This window comes from Prosopis cineraria, unplaced genomic scaffold (assembly GCF_029017545.1).
Source record: "Prosopis cineraria cultivar Desert tree isolate PC_DT_omini unplaced genomic scaffold, ASM2901754v1 PC7, whole genome shotgun sequence".
NCBI lineage: Eukaryota > Viridiplantae > Streptophyta > Magnoliopsida > Fabales > Fabaceae > Prosopis > Prosopis cineraria.
The window spans coordinates 17,192,881-17,201,994 of NW_026555338.1; the positions used below are offsets into that span (position 1 = coordinate 17,192,881).

General features: G+C 31.5%; 1 pseudogene; it reads right to left on the reverse strand.

Moving 5' to 3' along the window:
- Positions 1 to 1,576: 1,576 nt before the first annotated feature.
- LOC129316525 ((-)-kolavenyl diphosphate synthase TPS28, chloroplastic-like) lies at positions 1,577 to 6,827 on the reverse strand (annotated as a pseudogene).
- Positions 6,828 to 9,114: the final 2,287 nt, after the last annotated feature.

Here is a 9,114-nt window from a genome sequence, read left to right on the forward strand (position 1 = left end):
TAGAGTTTGCTTATAATAATTCAGTCAATCAGTCCACTAGTAAGAGTCCATTTCAAATTGTTCAAGGTTACAACCCTAAACAACCTATTGACCTCTTACCCATCCCTCTTACAACCCGTACATTTGAATTAGCTAAAGTTTTTGCCTATCGCCTTCACAACTTTCATGCTAAGATTAGGCATAAGTTAGCAATGAGTAATGATGCATATAAATTAGCTGCCAATGCACACCGTCATTTCTAAGAATTTGATGTTGGAGACTACATCATGGCTCGCATACACCCAGAGCACTTCCCAAGAAATTCAGTCAAGAAGCTACATGCTCGTGCTTCTGGCCCTTTTTGCATTGCAAAAAAACTAAGGCCCAATGCTTATTTATTAGATTTACCTCCAAATATTTCTATCAGCCTAATATTTAATGTCAAGGATCTTGTTTCTTACTGGGGTACTTTTAAGCCACCCTTTTGCTTTCTGATGACTCTGCAGGTACACAACCCCACCATGCCCCAATTCTATCATTGCCTATTGTTATGCCACCTACTAATACAATTGATGCTGTCATGGACAAACAAACGATTATCACTCAAGTAGGTCCTATCCAACGATACCTTGTCCATTGGAAGGGTCATTCAGATTTAGATGCCACATGGATTACTACAAACGAGTTCTGCACTATTGACTCCATTTTGTTCAACAACTACCAAATATTTATCTCTCTGATAGAGAGGTCTTTCAACCGGGGGGAAAATGATGAGAATTGTATTTGATTTGATTTAGGGTATTAAGATTTGATTTAATATCTAGGGACTATTATTATTTCTTTAGTATCTTAGATTTATTTTATCTTTAAGTATTATCTCAAATAAAATAAGATATCTAGCCTAGCTAGATACCTTATCTTCATCTTTTATATTATGATTTAATTTAGATTTAGATTTATTATTATTTTATTAATTCTAGGGGTCTATAAATAGCTCTAGGGTTCTTCCATTATATTTAGTTTTTAGGCATTTGAATAAGAGTTGTATAGTTTTCTCTTCCTCCTCCTTTATCTCTTCTCTCTCCTCCCCTTTCCTCTTTCCCATTTCACATCACAAGAATTTAGAAGCAAAGACTCCAACAGTGTAACTTTTAGAGGTCCCTCCTATAGAATGGGCAGTATCATTCCATTCTATGACAGTGTTTAGATATCCTTGACCTTGCAATATCAAATTTGTTTTTCTCGTGTGCACTGCTACCTTCTCTCTATATATCATTTCCAGGAAATATCATATAATTATTAGAAAAGTGTTACTTAATTAAGAATTAAAAATATTCATCATAACTAAATATATAATAAATAATGAACTAACCTGTAAATCCCAAAATCTAATGACACTCCTCACTTCCCCATTCTTTTTACTCAACCACAAACTAATGTGTACTAGAATGTTCAAGTATGAGTGTACAATTGAATCAATGTAGAAAGTCTCATATCAGATAAAGTTATTTTAGAAGTGCAAATATAAATTTCAAATATATAAATCAAGGTGACGTGAAGACACAATGAAAAGTTATTCAAGCAGTAGTTTTGAAGATTATATGATTTTCTCAAAGAGAACTTTTTCAATGTGAGTGCTGATAGTGTCTGGATCAGTGTGAACAGCATAATAAAAACTCTTGGTCACATTAAGGAATGTATTCTTCATGTTGAGATCCATGCCATTAGAAGAGAGCACTAATTGCACCAGCTCTTGCATTTTCACCCCTATTTCCGGGTTGGAGCTGACACTTACGTTGGCCATGTATCTTCCATTATTGTTGTTTTCCTGATAATAATTTTAAAACCATATATATATATATATGTGAATTGTATCATCCATACATTACCATTAATTTAGAAGATATAAAAAAATAATCTTATTTATTAATGATGCTTATTTGAAGTTGGTAATTAAGTAATAATCACCTTGGTGCTTTGGAGAGAACGTAATTGGTGGCATAGTTGATTAGAGAGTTGGAGGAGTCTTTGGTACTGAGGATTGATTTGTAAGTCATTAGAAAGCCGGTGGCCACCATTAATATTAATCATGTTCACCAATAGCTCAGCTTCTCCTTCCCACTCATCACCTTCGCTTTGCCATCCCAAAAGCCACTTCTTCCATTGCTATATTATCATAATGCCGAATGAAATTACTTAATATTGGTTTTACTATTATATTATGAGCATAAATCCAAAAAGAGAGCTTATCCCAAAAATTTAACTTATTAAGTGTGAGAACCTCTTTTAAAAGGGACTCATGATGATGACACCTCCTTTAAGAGGGGACATCCCTAATAGCCCCACTTCACAATACTTCACTAGGCCTTCGCTGGTCAAAACCCTCCTTGAGCAGGGATGTACCCACACTAAAGAAAGAGGGGGCAATTGCTCCCACAAAATTTGCAAAAAATACACTTGCCCCCTTTAAAATTGCAATTGTCCCCCATAAAAAATCAAATATCCCATATTCTCTTCAAAATTATCAAGTATACATACTTAAAAATACTGTTTACTCTTGTATTTATTAAAAAATAAATTTATGATATAAATAAAATTAAGATATATTTTTAAACTTCTCATGTAATTTATTTCTATACTACTTTAAATAATATCTAGAATTATATTTTTTTAAAAATATCTATATTTTATATGTGATATAAATATTGCCCCCACCACTAATTACTAAATTTTTCCAAGTGCATCAGTGTTCATGGTAACCCTTTCCAATCCATGTTCATGACACAAGCCACTTAATATGAGTAGCAACGTTATAATCACAAGTTCAAAGGGAGAATCCATTTTAAAAAACTAACTTGTTGAGTAAAAGAACCCCAAACATTCATAAACCTTAATTGACTTGTGAGGCTTCTTGACATGGGACTCATGTTGTTGTTGTTTATTATCATAAGTTCCTGAAAGAAAGCTCTGTAACTAGAGAGACTAACCATATTAAGAATATCGAAACTAGACGCTGGTGAGCTCTGAGAGAAGCAATGCAAAGTTTCTGTTAAAGTTCCCAATAACCCCTCTCTGCTCCTATTTTTACTCAACCATCTGCAATAACAATGCTTATAATTAAGTAAAAGATTTAATCAAAGTTAAAATTTAGGAGATAATTACCACTCTGTGAGAAGTGTAATTACCGTTCATTTAAGGAGTTACTGATGTTATTGAAATCATGCACAAAGGCTTTTCTTTGGTCTTGGTCATGATATGTAGATCTAAGTGTGTGAATAAGAGCAAAAGATTTGACCCATGCAAGCCGTTCCTAGGATCTCTCAGGCTCGAATATGCTGGCTGCAGCCAAAAGAAGTCTTTCTTTACTCAATCCTAAACTTTCTAGTCCCCATTCTGAGTGCCACCTATAAAAATCCATCATATATAATAAAATGTTCTTAATTATCAATTTTGATCTAATCAAATTGTTATTAATGAGAATGAAGGATCTCGGTAGAAAAGTCATTACGCCAAGAAAATGACAATTAAGGGCTAATGTCAATGTAAAAGTTGGAGCTAGACTCTGTTGTGAATGCCAGAATTTCAATTTTAAATTGTCCAAATCCTCATTTTCATGTTCTTGTATTATTTTTCTAAAATTCATAAATTTAACAGAAAATGAAAAGAAAAATGCAGTAGTTGTAAACAATGAAAATTATTTTTTGGCAAAAAAGTTAATAATGAAAGTTCACTCTTTGCAAAATGAGCTTCTAATTTTCACAATTGTGTTTTTGGTTTTGAAAAGTTGTTGCCTATTTCTGACTGAGCATGGGGCATTCTGAACAATAGCATTTTCCAAAGAAATGCAAAAGATCTTGGTCATTAATTGTCATTTCCTAAAACATTAATTAGGGGGTCTTTGGATGTCATTATTTTTCTTTCAAGTTTCTTTCTTGTTTAGTCCTCAGAGTATTTTCAAGTGAATTAAGGAGGGAACAGAGATTTAGGCTTTTCCTTACTCTTGGATTCTTTTCCATTCTCTGCGATGCAAGGCTTGACACTTGTATAGTCTAATTTTCCATGTTCAAGATTATTGTTATTATTTACTCTGTGCAGCCTGTCAAAAACAGAAAAAGAAAAAGCATTATTTGAGTTCAATATAATATTGAGACTTTAATTTAGTTACCTGTAAAGGCTCTTGCAAATCCAGACATCATCTCCACCACCATATTGTTCTAAGTAAAATCTAGCCTCTACACGATGCAAGCTTGCATATCATGGAAAATCCAACGCATAACTTACCTGTTATTTTTATTTACGAAAATTAATTAAAAAAACAAAATCAAACTAAGGTTGTTATTTAAAATACAACAAAAAAAATAAACTTGAATATTGAAATAAAACATACATACCTCGCCGGATAGATCCTTGGATACGATCGATTTATCAAGGATTTGATTAGTAGCTTGTTTTTTCGACAAGAAATTAATTGCAAAGTTCTTGCCTTCATCGAGAATTGTCTCTCCTGGGAATTGAACTTGAGTTGCTCTGTAAAAATTGAATATCACTGTTGCTCCTTCGTCTGACTGACCAGGATAGCAGAAGAACTCTCCATCTTTCTCAAAATTTTTAAATACGCCTATCAAACACGATACCGACTACATTAATTTATATTTTTCTTGAAAATTAATTTAATTACAAAGTACTATATATCCATTTGTAGCTGTAATATTTATATGAACGTATAACATTTTACTTACTAGGGGAAGCATCATAGCCATTCAATCTGAGTAGTCTGAACCTCATAGCTGTATCGTCAAGGTCTGGGAAATCTGAATATCTTGTCCATCCGAGACCCCTCTCATTCCAATTCCTGACACATAAATCCAATAAAACTAATGTTATGACAGATGGTTCCTTAATTCAGCCATCAATTAGCTTTTGGACAAATTATTCTTGTTCACACAATTTTTACTTCCAGTTGTAATAAGTAATAATAAACTAATACCCTTGAGATATAAAGGAATCATTATTAAATCACAGATTTATACTCCCACCCCATGACAATAATCTCTCACCTTCTAAATATTTTGACATTAAATTTAACTCTAGCTATGTGATGTTATTAACATATAATATAATCACACCAGTCTTATTTATAAGGCAGGGAGAGATAGATTTTTTTTTTATTTATAAGCCATGTCATTTTTTTTTGATAAATTTCCAATTTTACCCTCTAGAATGAAGAAGTATGATAACCTAAGAGAAGACAGTGATACCTGTGAATATAATCTAGAATCTCTTTAATCTTCGGTTGAAAGTATCTTGCAATTCCTAAGCGCTCCAATCGATCAACAATCCATAATTGCTCATAGATATCCATGGGATAGAATTCTGGGACTAAAATTTAAGAGAAGTTTAGTGACTTTTATTAAAATAATTCTATTTCTACGCAATCTGAAATCATAATCAGAAAATTAAAGGACATTTATTTGTAAGCTGAGTTGAAATTCGTTTGTGTGTGTACCTCCGCCGTTAAAGTTCTGAGCCACGTTGTTTAAGTAATTGAGGCAGTGGGGGTCCTTGCTTTAATTGAAAGCAAAAGCAGTGGAAGAGGGACAGAACAAGTAAGAACCATCTTTGCTTCTAAGTCTTTGAATCTTTTCCCATTGAAGCTCTGGTATTGCTTCCAAGCTGAACAGCAATGTTGTTGGCACACTATGCAACACCTCCATCTGTATCCTTTAATTTTTCCCGTCATAAATCGGTCAAAACAAAATGTTACATATACTGCTGATAAATCTTATAAGCTGTACGTATGTATGTGAGAAGAAATAAAGGGAAAAATAATCATTTGATCATCATTCTAGTTTTGACTTAATTATATTGTAACTCAACCCTTGAACTTTGACCTGTTTTAATTTAGTTTTTATAATTTTAAGTCAATTGTAACTCAATTTTTAAACTTTGACTTGATGTAATATAATTTTAATCAATTAAAATATTGGTCCCTATATTTTATAAAGATTAAAATTGTTTTAAAATTTAATCTTTCTAAAGATTAAAGATTTTAGTTCCTAAATTACAAAATAATTTTATTCTTTATAAAATATAGGGACCAATATTTTAAATGGTTAAAACTACAAAGACTAAGTTGTATCGATTTAGAGTTCAAGGGCTAAATTACAACCAAGTTAAAGTTATAAGAATAGAGTTAGATGAGTTAAAGATTAGAAATTGGGTTATAACATAGTCAAAACTTCAAGGATCAAATGAAATAAATAATGGTAATGAACCTTTTGAGCTTGATATCTTTCCTTTTCAATATTTCTTTAAGGGCAGGGAAGTCATTGGGCGCATCAATGTTGAAACTCTTTGCCAATTGGAGAAGTGACGGCAGAATAACTTCAAACCCACAAGTCATGTGCTCTCTATTCTCCATTTCCAGTGTGTTTACATGCTCTCTGAAGTATTGTAGCCCTACGTCCATTTATAACAAGTACACGTATAAATTTAATCATATGAGGGGTCACAAATACAATATAATATATAATGTCAGTTTAGTTACCTCTCTCTACTTTTGCAGGATGAACGTTGTAGCGTGTTAAAGCAATAATAGAAGCTAAGGTGCAAATAAGCCTATCATAAGCCACAAATATATGAGCATCTCCCCATGAACCATCAGGAAGCTGATTGTCTATTATCCATTGAAGAGATTCTGGAAACTGAGGGGACCCACTTTCATTCACATCTTCCATTAGAGCTACCATTGCTGTGGGATAAGCTGAGGCTGATATGCTCTTCCCTCCTTCATTTGACTCTAAGTCCAATCTGAAGGCTTCCACTCTCCTTTTAATCTCCTCATTCATTACACAATCCTTTTTCCAAATCAAAACAATAGATATGACATCAAACTCACCATGTATACGTATATATATATATATACACATACATGGGTTAAATTGCAATTCGATCTTCAAACAGATCCAAGTGCATCTGGGTCAAGACCCTAAAGGCCTGTTTGGTTGTTGGAAAGGAATGGAATGGAATATATTAAAACAATAAAAATGAAAAGATAATGATCAAGATGTGGGAAAAAGATAACACAACCATGTTCATGAGGGAGAAGTGTAAATTAGTTCATAAGGTTAGGAGTCATGATTATTGAGATTTATGATGGGTGTGGTGATTTTCACATTTGGGGCATGTAGTATTGAGTTTTTTCATGTTTATTGGGAGGGATGGGATAACTTAGTTTATTTTTGTTCTTATTTTTTTAAGATATTATATTCCTATCATTTCCAGCAACCAAATGGCTCCTAAACTCTTTTCTGATGCAATGTTCCACTTCAACTTTTAAAAATGATGACAATATTACACCTACCATTAACAAAAGTTAACTTTGACCATTAGTTGATCAAAAAATTACAAAAAAAAAACCTTACAAAATTACAGAAAAGGAAAAAAAATAAAACTAAGAACTCAAAAAATTACAGCAAAGGACCTGGATCTTTTCTATAATTTTTTGGATTCTTTTGTGTAATTTTGCGGTCAACTAACTATTAAAATTAACATTTATTAATGGTAGGAGTAATATTGCATCGTTTTGAAAAGTTAAAGAAGAATGATGCACCAAAAATGAGTTAGGGTCTTAGACAATCCAATTATGTATAAGAAGGTGCATGGCATTAAGATATTACCTCCAAAGCTTTTTCATCCTCTTCCTTGGTCCAATTATATGTCGGGAAAGTCAAACCTTCATCTTCCCAAGTTACTAGTTCCGGTCTTACACTGCTGCTTCTTGCCCTGAAATCAAAGTCTTTCTCTGAAACGTTGACCCTAGAATTCAATGGCGGCGAAACCCCTATAACGACATAAGCAGTAATAATATTATATATGTAAGCTTTTATTTACTTATAGAGGAAGATAAATGCATAGCTATATTCTCAAAGAGACGGTGAGATGAAGCTCAGATGACCATATTGAAAGGTCCTGTTAGAGGAAAGCCAACGGAAGAAGTGAGAATTATTCGCATGAAGAGTTGAAGAAGGAAAACAAGGAAGAGATTGAGAAGCCATTGATGTGTGTGCTTCTTCTTGTTGGGATGTTTTTGGAGTAATCCTCTTCCAAATGAGTATGGCTTGGGCGATAGATCACACTATTTATAGCCACAGGAGGGTGGTTATGTGAATTAAAGTACATAAATATTTTCTGTGATATTTTTCAAACTTATATAATATATAAATTATATAATTTCATGTGTCTATATCATAATTATAATATTCCTGTTTGTTTCATATTCCTATCTATATAATAATAGAACATTTTTATGATTATATGTATATTTATTATATTAGATATTATGATATTTTATATACTTAATTTTATATATATATATATATTATAATGCATCTATATAACTACATATATAATTAAGATTAATTAGGATTAATGAGTAATTTTGTACTAAAACTATTAAGCTTATGAGTGTTTGGGACCTTACTTTTTTTTGGATGCCACGCTTCCCTTCAATAATTGAAAATAGTGAAATATTATTCTTACTTTTAATAAAAGTTAACTTTCATCTATAGTTAATTAAAAAATAACAAAAAATAATTTGAACTATTACAGAAATGGACATAGAAAAAATTGCAATAAGTATTTTAGAAGAAATTTAATACTACTTAAGTTCCCCAAATTAAAAAATAATATATTTTTAATAATTATATTATCAAAATTTAATACTTCATTTTAATTAATTTAAATATTATTATTTAAATATTCCTTCCAAATTTATACATCCTCCTTTGAAAATTAACTCAACTAATGTATTAAGATTTATGGATGAAAGTGTTTTTCACGCTAGTTTGAGTTGTAAGTTAAAAAAGTGTGATAAATTATTAATCTTCATCCAACATTTATACATCCTCCAAATATGTAGAACTAGCACAAAAATCGCTTTCACTTTTAAATCGCAGGTACATAAGTCAAGCTGTAATATTTGGAAAAATCATACATTTGAAAAGTTGACTTGAAAATTGTTTTTGAAGATCTGTAAATAATAATAATATTTAAATCATTTTTATTAAAGTACTAACATTTTAATAAGATATTACTAAAACAAATATAATATTTTAAGTTACTTACCAGTATTGT